At 38.2% G+C, this 25698-nt stretch overlaps 1 protein-coding gene and 1 long non-coding RNA gene across 2 annotated transcripts in view; both read right to left on the reverse strand.

The window, feature by feature from the left end:
* Positions 1–25698, reverse strand: part of ARL15 (ADP ribosylation factor like GTPase 15) — a 372954-nt gene that overhangs the window by 10523 nt on the left and 336733 nt on the right. The window lies entirely within an intron of this gene.
* On the reverse strand, positions 1834–25552 carry LOC116661003. Its single transcript, XR_004316748.1, has 3 exons — positions 23480–25552; positions 16102–16107; positions 1834–1845 (listed from the first exon to the last, which is right to left on the reverse strand). It is a non-coding gene; the product is annotated as an uncharacterized LOC116661003 (long non-coding RNA).

Here is a 25698-nt window from a genome sequence, read left to right on the forward strand (position 1 = left end):
TATTTGTTTTCCAGTAAGAATTCTTAAAAATTTCTTCCCTTAAATTTATATATTCAGTGACTTTCAAGTTCTGGAATATTCTAACACTATTTGCAAGATTAACTAAAATCTTATACCTCTCTACATAGAAGGCTAATTCTGATCACTTACACATTTTAAATTAAATTCTGCCTGCTTTCTTTCACTTAGCATAATGTCTTCAAGGTTCACCACGTGTGGCATGTAGTTCATTCCCCTTTATGGCTGAATAATGTTATATTGGACGGATATGCTGTATTTCATTTATCCATGTTCATCAGTTGATGGACACTTGAGCTGCTTCTACTTTTTTGCAGTTATGAATTCAGTTATATGAGCCATTACGTTCTCTTTAAAATGGGCATGATCAAAAATTATTATGGAAATGAATGGGTTAGGATATCAAGACTCACTGGGGATGAAGTGTCTCCACAAGTCTATGGTGAACTCCATTTTCACCCAGTTCATTAGATCTTCTAGTTTTACTAGATTTGGGTAATTCTTTAATTTTTTCATGTGTATGAGTCCTCAGTTCCTTGAGGGCACAATGGAAAAATTATTTGGTATTCATTCATATACCAAGTAGAATGCCAGACACAGTGCATCCAGTACAATGAAATTATAATGAAAAAGGCAACACAACACTAGTATATTTCATCCCATATTAAAATGTTAGTAAAGTAAGGAAACTGAATATCAATCAGATAGAAATGACCACTCTTCACAATTAATCAGGCCAAGTTTCATATATGAGGTGGGATTTCATGAACAGTTTCAAAACTGTAGGTCTAACTGGTTTAAACTCTATTACACACATATGTCTACAGGCAGCTGCAATGAACTGTTTTGCAAATAGGAAAGTAAACAGCCTATCATGGAAAAGAGAACTACTCCAGAAATCTCAAGACCCACAGGACACTCAAGCTTTGAGCTATTCCTTTAATCTGTGTCCAAATAAAGCAACTAATTCTTATCTCAGAGAATGGAAAGCACTGATATATGCAAAAAGAGAAGCATCCGTACACTTGTCTTTGCATGCAGGTGCAGGCATCAGCCTTTTCAATAACATCTATAACACAGCCATTAATTACAGAGGCAGCCAGCTTCCAACAGCTCACCAATTCCTTTTTCTCTTTTCTCTTCTCTCCTTCCTTTATTCCACTCTTTCAAAACAGCATTCATTTTGGATACCGAGCACTTTTAGGGTGTGACACTTGATTCTGTATCCTCCATGTTTGGGATAATATTCAGTTATCATTTACCTTTATTTCAAGAAGGCAAATATTGTATGTAGGAAGAAATGTATCTACGAAAAACTTTCTACTGGCAAGAGAGTACGGCTGTTTAATAAAAAGTCCTACCTATATGTATCAGAGCTAGTCAAGTATGTACTAGACAGGAAGGGGAGTTAATGAGGGAAAGCCCCAAACACATCAGAGACAACCAATTAGCTTGTCTGAAACACAGGCTTGGAAAGCTATCAGTAACTTATAAAATGGTCTGCTACACACGAGTAAAATGTTGTTTAAATGGCTTGCTTAACTAGATGCATTCACCATGAAATTGATTCTTTTAAGGTGATTTTTTAAACTTAATACTCATTAACTGTGCATACTGAAATGGATGGGAGGGTGGGTAGATATCCTGATATTGTGAAGTGCACGTTGAAGATATGAATTCCATATTTCAGGAGGTTAAGAGGTATTGGGAAAAAAACCTCATCTATTACCAATAGTTGTGTCTGCCTCGGTAATTGAAATGGATCAACACAATTAGATTATTCCTCCTCTGCTTTGCTAAATGCTTAGACTGGGACTAGTAGATGTGCTCGGAGGACCTTCCAGTCTGAAAATTTATACTTTTGTATTATGGAGCTGCACTGTTTTCAACCAGAGCCTGTGATTCGGCAAGATAGCATGAGAGAAAGAAGACCTCAAGCCTGGTATATTTCAAATCCAACATCTGCCCCAGAGTGAACATCAAATTTCATCCTCCAAAGACCTTCATTACTGAAACATTTGAGGTCACCTGATGTTAGCCAACACATGAATGACAATCACTATACTATTCCATATTTTGAATTTTTCTTAAAAAACCACTGTATATTTTAAAATTGGTTTCTGGTCATGCCTCATATTCAGTTTGTCCTGTTACATAAGGCTCCATGCCATAAACACACCTCAATCAACTGCTACCTCTTAGACAACCAGGAGGATGGACTTTGATTCTGTGGGGTGGAACTCTTCTCCCTGTTTATTCAATATTGGTAACCTTAATGTGCTTCATTCACCAAAGCACGATCACTTGGTCAACCCTAAGGATTCTTTAACTCAACATATTAGGAAAAAAATAAATTTAGACAATGGTTAAAGCTTGTTAAAGACACACAAAAAAAATTTAAAATAGAGTTGATATAGTCTAGTTTATCTGGCTTTTTAAAGGACTCTATGTTCCCTATGTCAAGCTCACAGTAGGGAGGTGTGAGAAAGCAAAAGCAGGAGTAACAAACCAAAATACTCGTATATGGAACCCAAATAAACATGTTTAATATTGGTCCCGTGGTACTATGGCAGCGTGCTGTCCTAACAACGACAACATTTAGATGTTGGAGCGGATCCAGATTCTTGGGCCTTAAACAGGAGACAAACACGGCAAGCCAGGCATTGCTCAGCCGCCAATGGAGGGTGCCAATGGCCCTGTCCAGATGCAGAGATATTCAAGGGATGTTCCTGTCAGCAGTTTGTTTCCTCCTCTGGCTCCAGCAAGGAGCCACCATGGAAACACTGGGAGGAAAAGGAAAAACAGGAAGGTGTGGAGAGATGAGGGGGAAAGGCAGAAAGAGCTGAGAGCCACCTCAATAACATCTGAGCAAGGCGAACAGGTAACAAATGGCCTTGTCACAAACTGCCATGCTGTAGTCACAGGGAGAGAATTTCTTTTCCTACTGGCAATTGAGTCAGGAGCCTAATATCCTGGCCACTGAGAAATATGAGCTTGGAAGGAGGCTTGCAGGCAGTTGGAAGAAAGAAAAGCTGAGTGGTAATCTGTCCTGAGGAATTTTAGGCAAAAAAACCCACACAGGACTAGTTCAATTCAGAATAAAGCCTGTGAAAGACAAATCTGGAGAATATTACAATCAGACATAAAGAGAACACCAGAAATGAAGGTTCAAAAAGCCATTGACTGGATTTACCACAGCACTTTGAGTGTGGCCTTGCTGTCATCCCCGGACCAGTCCAAACCACTAGTCCTTGAAGGGGAGAAGAGGCCTACCCCACCCCCAGCTCCCAGGGGACTTCTGGCAATGTCTGGAGATATTATTGGCTGGCACAACTGGGGGTGAGAGTGGGGTGGGCGAAGGGAGCAGTTGCTACATTTGTCTACCAGGTAACAGCCAGAGATGCTGTCAAAAATCCTACAATGCACAGGATAGCTTCCCCTTGCCTGCAACAAGGAATATCCAGCCCCAAATATCAATAACGCTCAGGCTGAAAAAACTCTATTCTTAACTGAACTTTTTAAAGCAAAAATCAGGGAGGTGGGTGAAGCTCGGTGGTACAATGTGTGCTTAGCATACATGAGGTCCTGAGTATAATCCCCAGAACCTTCATTAAAAAAGATAAAAAAAAAAAAAAAAAAAAGCAAAAGTCAAAAAACGAAAGCCCTGCTCATGATTCAATCCATGGCTTATCAGCATGAACCATCAGGCTCCCCACCCTGGAATCAGGAGGAGATTTAGCAACTGGATTGGAAAGGTAGGCAAAGGGCTAGATCAGGGAGGAGGACCAAAGGTCCATGCGTGGTATGTACTCTCTGTCCTTCCTTCTTGTTCAAAGTAGAAATCACCAGATCTTGGTGGGGGACAAGTCAGAATGTCAGATAGGGCTGAAACAAGGGCTCCAAGGAAACAGCCACATTTCCCTCAGTCTCCACATTCACTGTTCTGAGCTTGGGATACAAAGGTGCAGGTTACAAGCCCCAGGCCTCATGGAGCTTCCTCAGCAGTAGAAGGAACTGATAGATTAAATAAATACGTAACTAAGTGAAGTCAGGTAAAAATAAGTGCCATGAAAAAAAGGAGGCAAGACAGTAATAACAACATTTGCCACATAACTGATCCAAAAGAGGGGCTGATGGCATGACAGGAGGTAAAAATTAAGGAGTCAGGTTGTGGTATATTTATACAATGGAATACTACTCAGCCATAAAAAAAGAATAAAATAATGCCATTTGCAGCAATATAGTTGGACCTAGAGATTGTCATTCTAAGTGAAGTAAGCCAGAAAAAGAAAGAAAAATACCATATGCTATCACTCATATGTGGAATTTAAAAAAAAGAAAAAAAAAAGAAAAAAAAAGGGACACTATGAACTCATCTACAAAACAGAAATAGACTCGCAGACATAGTAAACAATCTTATGGTTACTGGGGAAAGAGGGTAGGAAGGGATAAATTTGGGAGTTTGAGATTTACAAATGTTAGCCACTATATATAAAAACAGATTTAAAAATTTCTGCTGTATAGCACAGGGAACTATGTTCAATATCTTATAATAATCTTTAATGAAAAAGAATATGAAAGTGAATATATATGTGTGTATATGCATGACTGGGACACTGTGCTGTACACCAGAAATGGACACATTGTAACTAAGGGTACTTCAATTTAAAAAAAAAATTAAGGAATCACAGATGAAAATAAATCTTTTGCTGGTTTCAAAACAAAATTTCATGCAGATACAATAAAAGCTCTTTTGATTAACCTCCACTTAACTGTCTAGAATTAGCTGACTCTTCATCGCCCTGGTACAAGACAATGATTGATGCTGTCGACACAGTGAACATCCACACCCAGTGGATCAGCATCCACGTGATGTGGCTACACCCTGGATGCTTGAGACCAGTGGACTGCTCTTTGGCACATCTGCCCATTTCTGCTCCAGAGTTCTTTTACAATGCTCATTAAATTAAATGGACCCCAATGAATAACATATGAACTAGAAAAGAGAATTTCTATTTCTGTGAAAAACTAAATCGGATGGGTTCAAGAAATCAATAAAAGTCAGTCACTGAAAACAAACTGCTGTCAAGTTAGATTTAGGTAAGATGACTATAAAGGATTGGGAGAAAAAGGGGCAGATGGCTTCCCAAGTGTCTTTAACTATGGTTCTACTTTAAAGAAACAGGAGCTGAAAATCATAAGTAGTGGCTGTGTTTTATGCAAGAAATCTAATACAGAACTCTGATTAGTGGCCACATACTCAAAGAAAAGGCCTTGGCCCAATATCAAAAGATTCGTACCATTTGTATGTTTTAAGTTAAAATAAATTATTTAGAGTATACATTTTATTATTTTTTTAATGGTAAAACACTTTAACCAATTCTTGATTAACTGTTCAACTAACAGTTCAGATCAGGCCAGATAAGGAAGTTTCTAACTGTACATTTTAAATCACACTTTTTATTCTGTCTGAATCAAAAGTCTTCTCAGAGAGGAAGTCATTAACACCCATTTCAGTCTGAAGTAAAGAGTGTTACATAAAATCATACCCACTGTCAGAATCAATATTAGAGTCTATCACCTCAAATCCTCTTGTGAAAGAAAGGGGAGTATAAATAAATAAAATCAAAATATTCAAATTCATACTCACAGACACCCACACCCCTGCAGTCTCCTGCAGAAATACTCTTATCTATGAAAATAAACTATGGTTACAACTGGATACCTCATTATTAAATACAGCACCCTCAAACAAAATAAACATTGAGGGTTTGGATCAAGAGGTTATAGAGTTCATCTCCCTCTATGAATACATCATCTCTCTCCATAGAACACATCTACATGTGGAACAGTTCTCACTGAACACTAACCAGAAACTGGCAGAAGAACTCTTGTAGAACTAAGGCTGTGAGAAAGATAAACACATAATTGGGTAAGAAGGGAAGGAAAGCAACTGGGTCAGAACTTGTGTCCCTGGGAGAAGACTCAGAGGAAAAAGCAGGTTTTACAGGTAGATGCACACCCACCCTGGGGAGTAAGCCACAGTAAGTGCCAGTCCTGGGGTCCTATAGCAGGGAGACAAGTCCACTTGGCTGTTTGGAGGACTGCTGAGACTAACATTTGCTTCAGCACTCCCCCTATCTGGAGCAAAGGTCCTGGTGTGGGGAGAGGGGAAAAACACACACTTAAAGGGAACAGAAATGAACAATTTGTAAGATAAAGAATTCAAAGCATTGGTAATAAAAATGTTAACTAAATCAGTGAAATAACCTGATGTATACAGTATTCTATCTTCTAGATCATGTATGTATTCTTCTTTATCCCTTAATCTGCTGTTATTCATTTCTTTTAGTACGTTTTTTATTTCAGTTATTGAATTCTTTATTTCTAAATGGGTCTTTTTTATATTTTCCTTGTTAAAGTGTTCATTGTATACATCAAACTCCCAGCAAACAAGTTCAGGACCAAACAGCTTCACAGGGGAATTCTACCAAACATATAAAGAAGAACTAATGCCTATCTTTCTCAAACTGTTTCAAAATACTGAAGATGATAGAACACTCCCAAATTCATTCTATGAAGCCATCATTAACTTGATATCAAAACCAGACAGACACTACAAAAAATATTACAGACCAATATCTTTGATGAATTTAGATGCAAAAATCCTCAACAAAATACTAGTAAAATGAATCAAGCAACATGTAAAAAGGATCATACACCATGATCAAGTTGGACTGGATTTATTCCAGGGACCTAAGAATGGTTCAATGTTTACAAATCAATCATGTGATACACCACATTAACAAAGGGGAGGATAAAAATCACCTCAATAGATGCAGAAAAAGCATCTGACAAAATTCAACACCCAGTTATGAAAAAAACGCTCATCAAAGTGGATACGGAGGGAACACATCTCAACATCATAGAAGCCATTTATGACAAACCCACAGCTAACATTTTACTCAATGGTGAAAAGCTGAAAGCCTTTCCCTTAGATTCAGGAACAAGATAAGGAGGTCTACTCTCACCACTTCTATTTAACCCAGCCACAGCAATCATATAAGGAAACAAACAAACAAAAAACATCCAAATTGGAAAGGAAGAAGTAAAACTATCACTATTTGCAAATGCCAAGATGCTTTATATAGAAAGCCCTAAAGCCACAACCCCAAAACTATTAGAACTAATAAATAAATTCAGAGAATTTTCAGGATATAAGGTTAATATACAAATATTGGTTGCTTTTCTATCACTTATAACACACTATCAGAAAGAGAAAGTTAAAAAAATTCCATTTAAAATCACATCAAAAAGAATAAAATACCTAGGAATAAATTTAACCAAGGAGGAGAAGACCTATATTCTGAAAACTATAAGACATGGATGAAGGAAATCAAAGATGATACAAAGAAATGGAAAGATAACCCGTTCTCTTGGATTGGAAGGATTAATGTTGTTAAAATGGCCATATTACCCAAAGCAATCTACAGATTTAATGCAATCTTTACCAAAATACCCATGACATTTTTCACAGAACTAGAATAATTCTAAAATTCATATGGAACCACAAAAGGCCCAAAATTGCCAAAGCAAATTTGAGAAAAAAGAACAAAGCTGGAGCTATCACATTCTCAGACTTCAGACTATGCCACAAAGCTACAGTAATCAAAACAGTGTGGCACTAGCATAAAAACAGACATGGAGATCAATGGAACAGAATAGAGAGCCCTGAAATAAACCCACACACCTATGGTCAATTAATCTACAACAAAGGAGGCAAGAATATACAATGCAGAAAAGACAGTCTCTTTAATAAGTGATGATGGGAAAACTGGACAGCTACATATAAAACGATGAGATTAGAACATTTCCTCAAATCATATGTAAAAACAAACTCAAAATGGATTAAAGGCCTAAAGTAAGATCTGAAACCATAAAACACTTAGTAGAAAACATAGGCAGAACACTTTTTGACATAAGTTGTAGCAATATTCTTTTGGATCTGTCTTCTAAGGCAGAAGAAATAAAAGCAAAAATAAACAGATGTAACAATTAAATTTAAAAGCTTTAGCAGAGGAAGGGAAACCATTAATAAAATGTAGAAGTCAACCTATGCAATGGGAGAAAATATTTGCAAGTGATATAACTGATAACGGGTTAATATCCAAAATATATAAATAGCTCATACAATGCAATATTAAAAAAAAAACCCAATCAAAAAATGGGCAGAAGACCTGAATAGACATTTCTCCAAAGAAGACATACAGATGGCTAATAGGCACATGAAAAGATGCTCCACATCATTCATTATTAGAGAAATGCAAATCAAAACTACAATGAGGTATCACCTCATGATTGTCAGAATGGCTATCAAAAAAAGTTTACAAGTAACAAAGGTTGGTGAGGATATGGAGTAAAGAGAATCCTTGTACACTGTTGGTAGGAAAGTAAATTGGTATAGCCACTATGAAAAAGCAGTCTGGAGGTATCTCAAAAAACTAAAATGGAACTACCATATGACCCAGCAATTCCACTCCTGGGCATATATCTGGAAAAGATGAAAACACTAATTCTAAAAGATACATGTACCCCAATGTTCATACCAGCACTGTTTACAATGGCCAAGATATGGAAGCAACCCAAGTGTCCATCACGAGAAGAATGGATAAAGATGTGGTATATATAAAAAATAGAATATTACTCAGTCATAAAAAAGAATGAAATTCTGCCATTTGAAGCAACATGGATGGACCTAGAGAATATTATGCTTAGTGAAATAAATCAGAGAAAGATAAATACTGTACAGTATCACTAATATGTGGAATCTAAAAAACAATACAAATGAATGTATATAGCAAAACAGAAATAGACTCACAAATATAGAAAACAAACTAGTGGTTACCAGTGGGGAGAGAGAGAGGAAGGGATGGGGTACATTAGGGGTATGGGATTAAGAGGTACAAACTACTATGTATAAAATAGATAAGCAATAAGGATATACTGTATAGCACAGGGAATTATAGCCATTATCTTGTAATAAGTTATAATGGAATATAAATGGTAAAAATACTGAATCACTATCCTGTCCACCTGAAACTCATGTAATATTATAAACCAACTATATTTAAATTAAAAACTATAAGTGATAAATTAACGTTCTTAATAATTACATTATTTTGAATGTATTTGAAAATATTTTCTAAATAGAACTTATTCCCATTTTCCAGACTCAGAAGTGGAAACAGAATTATACAGCGTATCCACCATAAAAACTTCCTTAGTCACACCCTGGACTATTATCTCCCACAGTTAAGAGTTCTCTAGGCAACAGGCAAATTAGTGTTTTGCACAATGGTCCTATTTTACCTTGAAATTATTATGTATTTCTTTCTTCCCTTATCACATTGATTTTTCCATCAGTAAGATGTCAATTCTATCATAGCATTTGAAAACAAAAATCATATAATGCCAATGCCTGACAAATTATGGCTTGTGCTGTTTTTCACTCGAAGGTAAGCATTAATAACAGAATAATGTAAAGTGATGCATGTAAATGGAATTTACCTCTGTGTGTCCACAAATTTATTTTTAGTGAATAAATCATGTGATACCTTGTCTTTATTACATTTAACACAAGGGGATCTAGACCTCAGAGTCCTTGAAATAGGGTTTGTAAATTCTAGGTGCCTATTTCTGACATCTAACCTTTCACGCCAAAAGAAGAGAAGATATGGCTCTAGAGAAATAAGGATATGAGAACTAAATTCTTGCCTACTTGACTTCAGCTTCTCATCTAGACATACAGCACGTGTAACCTGCATACTTCTTAGCAAGTTTAATGCAGCACACACTTTGCGTAAAACACACGGGCAGGCTGAATTCCTTTGCAGCTGCAGAAATATCTGAATTCTGACTTCTTATATATGAGAGTCACAGACACCAAGTATGTAGTCACCTGGTCACAGGTGGAACTGCTTTTTGGTGCTGTTAGAAGTGTAATCTGATTTGAGAAACTGTAAAGATCTCTGGTGTCTGGTATGACCTAAGGATTGCAAGGCTTGGATCAGTAACTAAAAGCCTTGTGTTCTGGAATGGGGTTTGCCTGGTTCTGACATGACCATTGACCCTGCAAATCACCAAGACATAGGATACTTCCTACACAACCTGGGGAAAGAGAAGGAAATGGGACAGATAAACATGCACCATGTAATGGGTGGAAGTCCTTAACAAGAGATGGAAATGGATGTGAACTGAACTAGCTGTTCTCTCTCCCTCTCTCAAGTCAGGTTATTAAGCTAAGGACTTACTTAAAGCATCGGAAGACATAATTCATTAACTAGTACTTATGAAATAGTTGAAAAGAATTCCTTAAATGAGCAAATTACCCTATCCTTAAAGGCAAGGCTTTGGAATGGCTTGTATAACTATCTTGATGGCTTTTGTGTTTTTGTGAAATATTATAAATTAGACTATTTTAGCTTAGGTTTAAGAAATTCATTCGTGTCGCATCACTGAGGTTAAAAAATATTCCTGTATCTGCACAAAGCATAAAAAGCTCTCTGGAAAATCATGAACCCCTTGCACACCCAATATTCCCCTCCCCCTTTCCCCCCAGCCCCCAGAATCCTTCCCATCTGCCAGCTGGTTTTCATTTTAAGAATTTCACACTGAATATAAAGTGCTATTTTGACCATGTGGCTCCAGAAATGTGAATTTAGAGTCTATTCAGATCGTATGCACGTGATTGACAGAGAGGAGATTAACCAACTGGATGCGATGAAGCCACTGCCTCTTCCTTCAGGTTACTGTAGTTTCCAGGAAAGGATGGCTGTCCTTACACAGTTGCATTGAGACTAGCAAGAAGTACAGCAGGGCTCTTATTTTTCAATTCATTACTAAATGGCCACTCAACCTTGGAACTCCTTCCTGTATGTTCCCGTAACTCCCACATTCCTTGTATTTCCCCACATGTAGACAAGAATACTACTGTTTGCGTTCTTAGACATCCTTTGCAAATGTTCATCTACTGACTCATAACACATTTCTATAATTATTGCTTATCAGGTTTGAGAGCAGAATTTTGGGAAAGTACGTGTGCCTATTTGATTTTCTTGAGTAAAGGCTGGCAACAACTAACAACTTAAACCTGGGAAAGGCTCTCTGCACATAGTATTTCAGAGGTTGTTTGAAAATCTTGGGGATCTAGAAATATTTCAAATACCACTGCCATTTAAGCTTTACCACAAAGTAGTCTTTTTTCCCCCAATAGTCATCCATTTTGTTTCAGACTTATCATCCTCAAGTATTATCAAAGGCATGAAAGTGACGTCATAACTATGTATTTAGATTTGCTAAATCTTTCTTTTTGCAACTTTAGGGTCATGCTGTTCCTAGGATTCTGTACACTTACTAAATACACACAAAGTAATACTATGAAACAGATTCCTTTTCTGTTTAACAAAAGCTCAATGAAAGGATACTTAAGTGTTGAATTTTGAGAAGGGTGCATGGAATGAATTTAGCTCCGATACTGAAAAACTGGAGCCAGTCTCAAAATTAATGAGCATATCTAAACTTGTATTACACAAACACACACAAACATTGACAGAGAGGAGAGCTGAAACCATCAGAGAAGTACAAGCTTCTTATCACGTACGTCAAGTTTGGTTCTGTTGAGAATAGAAAAGCTTCTGTTCAAAGGTAGGGTCTTCAGCTTCTAAATTATTCTAGAGAATGATAGACTAAAGACTTCCCTCCCTTCCCTCAAGAAAAAAACCAATAAACAAGTACATGATAGAAACGCAATTATAATGAAGGGAATTTTTTCCTGCTTGCCAGCACAATAAATATGACTCCATTAAAAAGATCACCAATATCATACATTCAAGTTTTAGACACATTGTATCAACTGTTAAGAGTTCCTGGAGCACAGAGAAAGGTACGGAAAAAGCCACATCAAACTGATAACTCTGGATGGTAACATTGGGGAGTAGACAAAGAGTAAAGACTATTAAATTTTTTTTATATACCTCTTGAATGATTGGACTTGAAACAATAGCCCCTATAGTTTTTATATTTTAAAAATCTAATAAAATAAAAACATACATATGAAAAAATCGAAGAGCAGAAAGTATTTTCTAAGAAAATGGAAATATGCCTATATGCAGAAATATGCCTATATGCACATGCTTATGTGCAGAAACACATAGAGAAGGATACTCTGGTTCATAGAAGAGGCTCAGTAAACATGTTGTATGAATGCAGAGAAAATAATAGCTAACAATAAAATTCTCCTTATATCATAGTGATCTACTTAGGTGACAAAAAGATACACAGTTGCTTTTTTCCCCCTAGGATTTAAAAAAAATTTTTAATACAATTTTTGAAGGTTACACTCCACTTAGTTATTACAAAACACTGGCTGTACTCCCCATGCTGTACGATATGTCCTTGTAGCCTCTCTCATGCCGAACAGTTTGTACCTCCCACACCCCACTTCCCCACTGGTCACCACTAGTTTGTTCTCTGAAATACAGTTGCTTTTTAACCATCCCAGTTAAATACAGATTTTTATCAGATCTAAGAATTTGGGGGATTTACATTTTAAGTCAATGACAATTTACTTAAATTATAATAGTCTGTCCACTTCTAAAAGGTGACTGACCTTCCAGGGAGGCAAGAATACCACTCAGGACTCAACTTTCACAGCTGAAAATCTGACACCCTCTCATCAGGCTGCAAAGTTCATATGTGGATTTTCCACAATCAGTAGTATCTGTGCTTCAGATCCTGGACAAGAAATAAAACCGCCTACTTTCTGCTCTTCATCAGATCCCCTTCAGAGAGAAGTAATATTTAGAGAAGATATTTAAAGGGCCAGCCCATCCATCTTTCTCTATGGGATGTCTAATGCTATCTTTGAATGAAGTTCAAATAGAGCCTGCTGAAGGCTGTAAAATCACTTCACTCCATGGCATTTTAATACTAAGGTCTTAACTGTAATGTAGCCATAAGAAAAAGTCACAAAAAACTCAGATTTACATTTACTATAAAAATGTTGTCATGGATATACTCATCAAATCACTGAGTGTCTCCCATAGAAACATCTTTCAGAATTGTGCTAGAACAGCTTTTATCTTCCCCGTGGAAGACATTTCCTCCCTCTTTTCCAATCATGAGAAATATGTCAGAGGTCATATTTTTGATTTTAGTTTTCTGGAAACTCAGAGCACTAAATATAAAATCCAATTAAAGCAGTGATATGACCCAGAGGGTCATACTAGACTTTCTTTGTCCTTATCTTCTATTTCATTTCTAAATTATTATTATTTTAATGCCAGTCCCTTTAAGTTCTTTGAAGACAGAAGTAGTGGACTATATAGACAAATAAAAATAAAGTGACATTTCCATCTGGGGTTGAAGAACAATATCCAAACAGGATCTCTTTGCTGGTATTATTTAAACAGAATATACCAAGCTTCACTGAAAATTACTAGTCTTGAGTCATTCTTACTATTTTAGGGGGTTCTTAAAAGTACTTGTCAACCATATTACTATGGAGTATGGACTCCAATTTTATCAGAATTGTCTCAGTATAAGAAACATCAACTGAAGTTAATTCATTTTAAGAATGGACTTTATGTACCATGGTAAGAAGAAATAGCAGATCAAATCCCTTAGAAATCTAAGGGATTGTTCAATTGTTTCACTGTATAAAACAAATGATGCTTAAAATACCATTTTTTAGGGCTTTTTCCTTTTGCTTTTTAAATGGTGTTAGTGTTTACACAGAATTTTTCCCCCTGTGTTTTTTTTTTTTTGGGGGGGGAGGGTTGGAATTTTAACTGTACTATATCCAAATTTCATTATCTTCTAGATCAAATACCAGATGTCATCTGGCATTTCTAATGTCACAGGGTCAAATCCAACAATACCTGCCAAAATACCACTTTCTCAATCTCTAATCATAAGAGCTAAAGGAGAGATATTCCTTCTCAGAGACCCTGTAGCCCCTTGGTTTTAACACTCCAATGGTATTTGCCTTGTATCATTGCAAATATTCACATTTTCTTGAAATGTGATTTTATATATATATACACACACACACACACACACACACACACACACATATATAAACAATCCCCCCCTCACATGAAGTCACAGCCCCTAAGGGTTTAGACTGAACATAAACTTTTCTTCTTTCTCCTTATCTCCGTCTTCTCTCTTCTGTTGAGTGTTTTAGTCAGTTCATTATTCATATGCACCAGACAGTGAGCAGGGAAAGGAAATGGGAGAGAAATTAGAACGCACATACTTGCACATTACTTCGAGGTCTGTATTAGTTCATTGAATTTAAATCTACCAACATTCTTGGTCTCCTCCTCTGAACAAAGCTTGTATGGGATATGAAGAAGGGAGAACACAGTCCCTGTCCTCCCAGGACTCACAATCTAAATTGGGTAGAAAAATACCTTTAACTAAATCACCTGAGCCCCAACACTACTTGAATCTACATCTCAAAGTCTTACTGTCTCTCCAGATAGATCATGTATTAATTCGTGCCTTGAGGCTGCTACTTATCCAACTCACCCATTCTGGAACATCCCTCCCCTCACCGCCGCCTCTGTTTTTTGTTTTCCTTGATATTCCTTGCTCCCAAAATTGACTGTTCTCTCAGTCCAAGTTTTACATACATATTCATATATCTGTTCGTTCGTTCGTTCATTCATTCGTTCATTCATTCATTCATCATTTGTTAAGGTCTTCATCTCCCCGCTAGAGGGTAAATTCTCCAGGAAGAAGACATGGCTCAGAGCGCTTTGCCCAAAGCCGGCCCTGTTATTTACCTTGAAGAACTTGCACCCCGAGCTGGTGGGTGCAGGTGCTCGGTGAGTGCTTGTGGAATGGAACTGAATGAGCTGCGAGCAAGAAGAGCCAAAGGGATTTCAGTCTCTTCTGCTCTCCCTGCCCCTGCCTTCTGGGCAGAGATGCTGGGCAGGGAGCCCCCCAAATCAAACTCCTGGAAGGAGGGGGAGATCTGCAAACACTTCTCCACACAGGATGACCGGGATTATCTGTAGTTTTATTTATTCATTTGGCAGGGGCTTTATTAGGTGCCAGGCACTGTGCTGTGGGGCAGAAAGACAAGCCACGTAGGTGACTGGGTGAGAAAGACACTAATCATAATGAAGTGTGCTACACGTGTATAAAAACAGCCGGGAGTGCACAGAGGAAGGTGTGAGGTCAACAGTTGCTAACCACTGCAACAGTGCATTGTATTTATAAATTATGAGAAAATAATATAAAGGGCCTTGAAAACTACAATCTGGCATGAAGCAGTTTAAACAATGTCTACATCATTTTATTTTGCAGAATATATACTCTTTCTGACAGCTCCTCCTTTTAGGGCCCAATCAATGAGAAATCCATATTCTGGCTGCCACACTATTGATTGATTTTAGTTGTGAAAGTGGGAAAAGTAAAAGGGAGAAATTTGACATATGCAAAATATGCACCCTGTCACATTCACTCTTCTTTAGACTCATGTTGATCCAAGAACAACAGTCCCAACCAGGGCATCATAGATTTTGAATTTTGAGTAAGAAATTCTAAACACCTCTATTCTCAGGTTGGCTTTGGACTTGCCTGGTGACTTTATGTGGCTTGCCTACTGCTTCCCAATTTGGCGTCTCTTCTTCCAGAGAAGAAATTCTAAAACTTACTCATAAAACACTCAGAAGAGATTTAATCGAGAGTACCGTAAAGCCAACTGGGCTGGATCCAGGTGAAAAGTCAAATCCAGTAAAGAAAAATAGAAAATGAGGTTCTAGAACACAAAGTTTTATTTTTTTCAGAGTTTTTATTACCACAGAAGTGGGTGGTACAGCTTTTAAGGCATTTGTACTAAGGCTGCCCAGCAAATGCACAGCTAACCTGGAATATTCTGAGGGAAAAATAAAGGTACGGGGAATCTCGTTTGAAACCAGGGAAAGGCTAAGTGATTGGTAGACTCAACGTAATTTCCCCCCAAGGCTGTTAACATCACAAGGAGACATTACATTGAGCAAATTAAGTCCTGACGGGTCACTTAGGAAACTCACACATCCCACCATTTGATGTCTTACCATTTCATTTTGCTCTGCATTTCAAAGAGATGTTTTAACTCTAACCCAAACCTCTGATATTCAGGAATCACCTATTCATATTTATATGAAGGCAACTCCGATAAAAGAAATCCACAAAGCTTCAGTTTGCTCTGGATTCAATATCCTAGGGGAAGACAACAGTTTTCACTTTCTTTTCTTTCTGGGGAACAAAAGCATCAGATAGGAAATTCTGTCCCTTTGGAAAAGGATCAGCCATTTGTTCTGTAGAAGGCCCCTGAAAGTAAGCAGATAAGGGAAAGGGGATATCTGGACTTGCCTGAGAAAAGCCTTTTAGGTCCAATGTAGCAACTTATTTGAGAGCTGCAACTCATTAAGTGTGGCTCTGATATCACTTCAGATATGAAGATTAGTGGAACATACCAATAGATTGACTCATCAAACAATTCTCTTAGGAATTTGAACATAGCCAATTTGATGGAGAATGACTCCAAAGGCCCAAGCCTGTATGGGATCCTGGTAGAGATAAGATACAGACACCTTTCAGACAAGGGCGTCATTCTTCAGAAATGAGAGCTCAGATTGAGAACTTTCCATCAACATTATCATCGATGTTTATTGGGAGTCTATACACAATCTGGGCACTAACCACACACAGAAAATCTGAAGTCTCTGCCTTCACAGAACATAGAGATGGAGAAAGCTACCCCATCCCCCTCTCCCATCCCAGAGACTACTCTTCAGGGAACAGATCTCTTTTACAAAAAGCTACTAGTTTATATCCCAGATTCTTATTGATCCAGAAAGTAGTGCTTTTCAAGTTTCTGGCTTGAGAAGAGCAGCTACGGTGAACCTTCTCTGATACTCAGGGGAAGCTGCAGGCAATCTTTGCATCGCCTCTAGGAGGATTTCACGTTGCTCTAATCCCTCATTTATCAAACTCCTCACTAGAGTAGTGAAGGGGACCCTTTTGCTTCTTATTTTATGAGTCTGCCAGGACCGACCTGGCAATCCAAACTGAAGCTAAATTCCTCAAAACGCATTTGGTAAATAGACATAAGACAGCACTGTGCTTAACACATATTGTGTACTCTAAGCTATCAATCTTCAATGGAGACTGGAAAGAGGCTCTGAGTTTCCCATTCCTGGAAATCACATGGCATCTGCAATAAGAACATATGGCCACGAGATAGCTGAGGCTCGGATTTGTACCACAGCCAAGAACACTAGACACCCAAGTGTGTAACTACTAATGAATTAAGGAATCATGCAGAGAATTTGCCGAGAGAAGGAAAATAGAGACTGACTTGGAAAAAAGCAGACATTTTAAAGGTATCTGGCAATGGGTAATATCAAAAATATTTACATAAATGTGATAATGAGAGTGATTTGGATTTGGGCGGCGGGCATGGAGTGAAAGAGGCTTCTCAAACTCAGCAGAATTTCAACAATTTTCAAAGATGATAGTGAGGCTTTTAAAAACCCAAACAGGGGATTGCATACTAATATATCTGAAGTTCTTAAAATCTGGCTCAAAAGTAACAGCAAGCAACACAGGCCCAGGACAAACGTTTAGCAAACAAAATCAAAGAGTCTGAATACCGGAAAGAACGTTAAGTATACAAAGCAGATGAAATTTTCAAAAACAGTTCTCGTTTGAGGAGCTGATTGGAACCTACCTATACATTGAAGGGTGAGAGGTGTAATATGGTGAGGCTAACAGTAAAAAAAAAACCAAATTGTATTCCTTTTGAAGGTCCTTTAAACTTAAAAAGTATCAACACAAATCTATAGCCTAACTGTACAGTTAAATTAATACAAGACATATGCAACTGATTTCTTATCTTCTGGATTTTTATCCGGCTTTTTATTTCTGCCCTTGGTTCTGTCCTCAATTGGGAAGGGTCACTTCAATGGTTCATCTTAAACGTAACAGGTGTGGATGAACGTTCACTGGGCAACTGTACAGGGCAGAACATATCCTTTACACATCTCCCCATTGAGGCTTTTGTTATAGATCACTGCCAATCTCTGTGAAAACAGGAACCATATTGCAAAGATCAGCAGTCATACAGTTTTCTTTAACAACTTCAAGTACTGAATCGTAAGTCTAGGAGATGTGTACCAAAGGTGTTATACAACACACTGAGTACTAAATAGCAAAAGCTCTTTCCATTGTCACACTCCCTCAGCTTGGAGGGAATCGGGGAAGCCACTGAAATGAATGTGGAATGGTTTACAGAACCTCTGAGTATTCACAGTAGAACCTACAAATAGAAGAATAGCCACCTCTTGCAAAAATAACTGCACTCCTGCCAAGAGGACTTAACTCTAGTGGAGTGCAGAACAGCACGAACATGCTCATCTTTCTTAGAATGAAGAAAAGGAATAGGACAAACATAGTGCTTGTACAAACAGTAATATGAAAAGGAAGCATATAGTAGTTTAGGGAAACAAGAGAGGATGGGGAAGGGAAGGTTTGAGTAGCACACTTGTGTGTACACTTAATAAATAGCTATGACTTCCAGATCAAAGAACCGTGGCAGCTGGTGTATTTCTGGAAGGGCAACAGGGATGGGAGTAGGGGAGGCAAAGGGGACTGATGTTTACGGAGTGCCCCTTCCACACAGGGCTGGGGAGCACCATGCGTTTGAATCATCCCTCTGTTTCTCATACCCACAGCTTTGGTCCTCACATTAGCACTCTGCCACTTGAAATAGACCACTGTCCTGCCGCTTTCTAAACATATAAGCTTGAACTAGTCATTTCATGTCTTCAAGTGTTTGTTTCCTGATTTTTTTTAAGTAGAGATAAACACCTGTCCTTGAAGAGTTCTGGTACAGATGGGGCACAAATACAGGTGACTCCCCAGGGGAGGTGCTCAAAAATGGGTAACTTTTATGAGTGAAATTTACAACTACTTACTAGAAAGCTAGGATTTGAACCTGGGTCTTCTAAATATAAAAACTGTGTTCCCCACTCTCTCACCTCTGCCCTTAGGAGTTTCTCCACTTGTCTTTCTTAAGAAGAATTAAAAAAAAAAAATCTCATGCTGAACCTCCAATCTTTCCTTTCCACAAGTGTTTTTCATAAAAAAAACTTGTGGGGGTATTTTACTAAAAATAGCCCAACTCAACCAACTACATATTCAAAGCTGAAATGTATTTGTGGACAAGATGAAAGGTTCTCACATGGGTTTTGGTTCTTGGCTTCAACTTGGTGTGTATCTCTGCTTGGTTGGCTTTTGTAATTTATGCTCCTGTCACTTTATGCAAAAATGGCTCCCTGATGGAAGGTATGTGTTTCTATGGCTTTGTACTAATTTGCATAGTTCTTGAGCAACTGCTAAAATGGTCTGGAGCGCTGTAGTAGCTCCTTGGGTGCTCTTGGATTAAGAAAAAAAACAAACAAAACTGATGATTTACTATGTGCTAAGCATTGTGGTCAGTGTCTTAGACAATGGGCAAAACCACTAATGCACAGTGATATCTACACTCCTCTTCTTTTAGTGTCAAAGGCTGGACCTCAGCCTCTGCCAGGTTAGGTGTGGACAGGTGACTGAGTCCTGGGAGTGGGAGCACAAGGGATGTATACCCCTTCCATCTCCAGAACAACCAAAATTTCTGTGATGCCCTCTTCTTCCATGCATAATCTTTGCTCTTTTTTTTTTGCCACAGGAGGTTGAATTGAGGGAACCCTAAGGACCCAAAAGAGAGCAGCTTGAGATGGAAGGTATCAGAATCCATAAATAATTACAAGGAGCAGGGTGCCTTCCTGACCCACACAGGACTGCGAGGTGACCAAGAAATAAACTATAGTAAGCTACTGAGACTGCAGACTTCATAGCAGCTCACGTTATTTATTCCAAACGACATAGAACTATTACCTCATTTATTTTCATTACAGCTCTGTCAGGTAGTATTATCGCCTACATTTAAAACTCATAGAGGAACAGGGTCTCAGAGAGGTAGGTGACTTATCCAAGGGCAAAGAGCTAAGAGATGATGAAATCAACGTTCAGTCCTAGGTCAAACTCGAGAACTGTGTTCTGACCCATGGGAGTGTACTGTCTCCCTAATAGCTATTGTAACTAGCTAAGTACAAACCCACACTATGGCAGTTCTGGTCTCAACTTCGAACTTATGTTCCAGAATAGAAGTGCTTTATTTTCCCACTAGTTATAAGAAAGATTAGTAAAAATTAACATGGGACTGATTTTTGCAGGTGATTTCACTCAGGGAGAAACAGGGTAATGTATATAAAACATTAAAAGCAGAACTGATAAACAAGGGGCCAGGTGTTTACAAGAACAAATAGTTTGAAAACCACTATGTCGCATCCCTGCTTCTCACACTGTGCTACTCAGGTTTCTTCTTTTTAAACACCGAATTCAGTTCTGGAATTCACTTTTATGGATGTATCAGCGCTATCCATGGGTTAAAAGTTAATGCATACCTTTAAAGCAAGGAACTCCTGAGTGACAAGGTGGACTCCACCCGCGCCTGCTCGTCAAACCACTTCCTGTTTCATTTCACTTACACAGTAGCACCATTTGATTTATTGGCTAATTGTGGATCTTTGCCTGCCAGCCACTTTGTAATGAAGAAGACCAATTCTTCTGCTGTGTCATTAGTTTGAGTTTCTAGCCTTCTCCAAATTTCAGTTCTTTCCTTCCTTCGGTCTGAAGTCTATACCCAGCTCTGTACAGTTCAGTGAACATTTCCATCCCTTTGTCTGTGTTTACTAACAGGGCTGCAACACAGTTCAGAACTGGCCCCTGCCAGAGGACCAGGAGAAGCAGCTGATTTTTCATCATAAATGGACCACTGTTCTATGCTAGTTCAGTTAGTCCCTCAATCTGTTTTTTCTTTTAAATGACAATGACTGTAATAACTTTATGCAGTCATTCTCAAAGTTTTGATAACTTTCTGTGTAGATAATGCCTAGCGTAAGGGGGAATATTTAAAATACTCAAGAAGGGTATTTTTCAATCCAAATGGTTTGGCAGTTGTGCTGGAACACGTCTCTAGAGGCTTCCTGCTAAGCCAGGAACTATCCCTTCGGTTATGGGATGGTGGGGTAGCTCAGGTCATGGGGAAGGACTAACGCAGTTAGATAAACAGGGGAGAACTTATAGGGATGGGCCAGTACTTCACTATTTTGACAACTGATTCATATGTAGTGTTCCACACTGACGTAACACTACCTTGACCTAGAGTAGGTGATGGAAACTCAGACTTGTACATACCAATTCAATATGAAAAGGACAGCCACTTTTCCACCTCTGCTGGCAGCTGAGCTGTGTAGATCCCGAACCAGAAACACGAGAGAGAGACAACCTGAAACATGTCTATTCCCTTGACGATGTTCACTTTCCTTTATATATGTTTCATGTAGAGCAGTAGTCAATAAATGCTGCTGACTGACAGGCATTCATTGAATGCCTAGTGTATATAGAGCATGCTCCAAAAAATTTACAAAATGAAAATACAAATGACATAAATTAAACTTGTAGTTATTGTGATGATTGATGAAAGAGGCAGCCATTGGAGATGAGAGTATAATCACAACTCTACCCTAACGAAGTCTTGTGAAGAGAGGTGACTTCAAACTTAGGATCAAACATATTTTGCAGAGTGCTGCTCCCGGCATCATTTAAGTTCTGGTCTTTGTCAGCTGTCATTGGTAAGGGACAGACAGAATGAAACTCATACAACTCAAAACAAACAAATAACCGCCTGCATGCCTGAAAAAAAATCTCACATCTCCCCCACTTGAAACACAAGTTTGTATTTGTGATCTGATTTTGAAGACCATAAAACTTTATATCTCCATAAATATGATGCAGCTGCCTCTGATGGGTAGGCTGTCCCCCTACTCCTTTGGTAAAAGGCTACTTGGTAAAATGATCTTTGAGTGCTGGGGATGAATTACACACCCTGCAAGTTGTCAAATGCACACACCTTTCTCAAGTAAGGGTGATTTACTTTGAGCAACTCATTTACTAGCAACTTAGACTGTGACATTCTCTTATTTCTGGTATAGTCTTGGGCATGTCAAATTAAAAATCTTGTAATATCCAAAACATTGATTAAGTTTTATTTGTTCAAACAAAATTTTTTAAGAACCTCGTTATTTCTTTTTTTCAGACCACGTAAACATTATAAAAATTGAAAAGACAAACATTTGCAACTAAAGCTTAAGATTCCATTTGAATGACCCATGAATGAACATTTTCAGTTAGAAAGCGAGGCCTGGGAGATAAATGAGACATGACTATGACTTCTCTTCCTGGTGTTAGATTATGACTTTCAGGAAAAGGAGGTAATAAAAGCGTCGGGAGAAAGGTATTTGTCTGACATTGTGTCAGATTCCCTAAGGCCCGTGAGCACCTTGAGAAGTAACAGCTGGGAGGAGCAGACGGAGTGCTTTAGCAGCCTTTGGAAAGTTGCCATCATGTCTCCTTAGCTTTCTTAAAAAGCACTCACTCGGTATTTGTCTTCTACTTTTATTAGCTTAAAAAATTTTAGCAGATTGTCACACAAACGACGTTATGGGAGATATTCACAATTTTGTTGATTACTTTTCAAGCCTTTCTTAGTGTTACTTTAATTATTCTAAACAGCATTTTAAAACTGTTTAGATGAATTGAAAATACGATTCATTCCAAAGAACTGATATGGAAAAGATATTCTTAGAGTCAGAATTTTTGAGCCAGAAGGGGACTGACACATCACCTATTTCAACCCTCTCATTTTACAGATAAGGGTACCAAGACCCTGTTGGGTGAAATGATTAAACCCAAGGTCACCTAAGAAGGTTCTGGGCATGAACCAAAACTCCCAACATTCAGTCTAATTTTCTTTCTGTGAATGGCCAAAGCCACCCTGTTGTCCTTTTCTCATTCCCGCTCACAACCACGACCCCTGTCCCTTGTCCCCAGCAAAGGACAGCGACCAAGCTGCCTCTGGCCAACGGCAGCATCTGCGGGTGGCACTGGGCGCTGCAGTTTCCTCCCATAAAATACGGATATGCATTTACGTGCCTTTTTTCCTCCTTTGTATATCTCCTCTCTGTCTTCCAATTCTTTTCAAAATCAATGAAATTTGTGAGTCCCCAATACCCAAATCAGTGTCCATGAATTTATGGAGAAGATAAGCAATATATTCAAATCAGGAAACTATTAAGTTAGACGTATTAGACAGAAGAAAAATTTCAAATATCTCAAAAGGTGCTTATAATTTGTCTTTTAACATTTTTTCCAAAAGTCTCCTTCTACTGCCTGTAATAAAAATCTGTGTCCTGCGAAGCATCCATTTCCAAGATTGCTTTTTAATTCTGAACTTTAAACTTACTTATTTGCCCTAAATTACAGACACCTCAACTTTTTTCTTGAACTTTTTGTCTATTTCTCATGGTACTTACTAACTCTGGGACATTATGCATGACACTTAACTGGTTTCTTAGTGGAAAAGTGATGGTATTGGATCTTATAAACCTCAGCAAACATTGACCACACATGTACTAGGACACATATCTAGGACACAGGTGAGTGAGGACCACACATTTAGGACCACACTATGCTCTGAAAAAGAAGCATAGAGGAACAAAGGACATGGAGGTTAGGGTCATCGTAGTTGTGTTTGGGAATCTGAAATTAAAAGCATGTAACAAGGAGAGGCTACAGGACCAATACAGTGCAATGAAAACTAAGCATCACCAAGAGCTTAAAATCTGTGATCTGAATGAGATAGCAACTCAAGCTGGACTACAGAGTGGTGGCCTCCAGACCCTCAGCCTGTGTTCAATTTCTGGCTTTGCCCTTACTAACTATGTGACCTTAGTACATCTCTTAACCTCCTTAAGCTTCAGTGTCTTCATCAACATGGTGATAATAACGTTACTAAGTCTTTTAGGCTATCCTGTGGACTAGGCAAGAGGCTGTCTGGAGAGTATTTGGCTTAGTGTCTGGTGTGTAGGAGGCACTGCATAGACATCAGCTCATAGCACTGTGTTCCCATCCTCCTGATCAGCGCAGACACAGACTGACGGCAGTTCAAGTTCCTGGAATCTTTATGAGGAGGCAGGATTTGAGATGGGTCTTTGATTACACTTCAAATTTGAACACAGGAATCTGAATGCCAGAGAAGATTCTAGGAGATGGGGAGTGATGTATGGTTTCTTGAGTAGTTTAGACACCAATGAGGGCAGTATTTTCAGATCAGCACTTGGATTAAAAAAATTTTTTTTTTAATTGCAAAGTAAATACAAGTATCTAGGTATAAAAATCAATGTCACTGTTCTGGCTGTGATCTCACTAGAAAGGATCCCAAGACTCCTGAGATCTTTTCCTCCACTTCTGATTCTCCAAGCTCCCTATGAAATATAGATATTAAAGGATTAAAATTCAGCAAGTCATTTCGGGTTAAGGAGAGGAAGAGGCTTTGCTATATACCCTTTATAAATATGAGGCATACACTGAGACTCAACTTTGAAGATTTTAAAAACAAATACATCCAGTTACCCAAATTCTACAAATTATCACTGGTATTCATTCATTTATCTTCTCTCTTTGTAAATACGGACATATTTATGGGTTACATTTGGGGAAAAAAATCCCAAGGACCTTGTTATTCCAGGAAATGGCTGCCGGGATGATTGGTTCAAGAAGAACATCATCTAATGCTCAGCAGAGCTCATGCAAGATGTCTGCATTGTCTCTTCTCTCACCTTTAGGTGTCTACACCACATAAAACTCACTGCTGCAACCAATGCCCAGTGCACACTCAGGATGCAATGATTTCCTACTGTAAAGATGGTGTCATCCAAACCCCCACAATAGCTTGGATGTCTGCTTTAAGACTAATGAATTTACCAGTCTATATAATGGCCCTTGTATTTATACTTTAGAAAAAGAACTGTAATTTCATTTCTGAAATTTCATTCTTTTCTTCTGTAAACAGAAATAGAGAGTACCCAAGAAAGATCATCTTCAGAGTCTGTATACAGGTAAAGGGAAACAATTCCCTTAGCCTCATGTATCAGGGTTACCTAGTCCTCTGTTTAGATATGCATTCCAGACAGGGGAATCAGTTTCTAAAAAAATGATTACATAAAGATACACAGGCTGGTCAGACAGATGGGAAAGGGGACAGAGGGGGGATGTGAGGGTAAATACTATTTTTCCTTCCATGGAAGTACTTTAAAACTAAATGTCTTACCTTGAAAAGTCAAGAGTTATGTAAAGTATTGGTGGCTGGAGTCATCTGAGAAAAGCAAAACCAGAACATGTCTTTCCTTTATGGGTCAAACAGAAGTCAGCAGAATTGTGAAAGCCCTTTATACCACTCAAAAATTGTTATAAAAAATGAACACTCTGGGCAGTGCTAAGAGGGAAGTTTATAGCGATACAGGCCTTAAAAAAGAACAATCTCAAATAAAAAAATCTAACCTACCAGCTAAAAGAATTAGAAAAAGAAGAGCAAAAAACCCCAAAAGTCAGCAGAAGGAAGGAAATCATAAAGATCAGGGAGGAAATAAGTAAAATAGAGATTAAAAAAACAATAGAAAAAAA

Source organism: Camelus ferus, chromosome 3 (genome assembly GCF_009834535.1).
Source record: "Camelus ferus isolate YT-003-E chromosome 3, BCGSAC_Cfer_1.0, whole genome shotgun sequence".
NCBI classification, from domain to species: Eukaryota; Metazoa; Chordata; class Mammalia; order Artiodactyla; family Camelidae; genus Camelus; species Camelus ferus.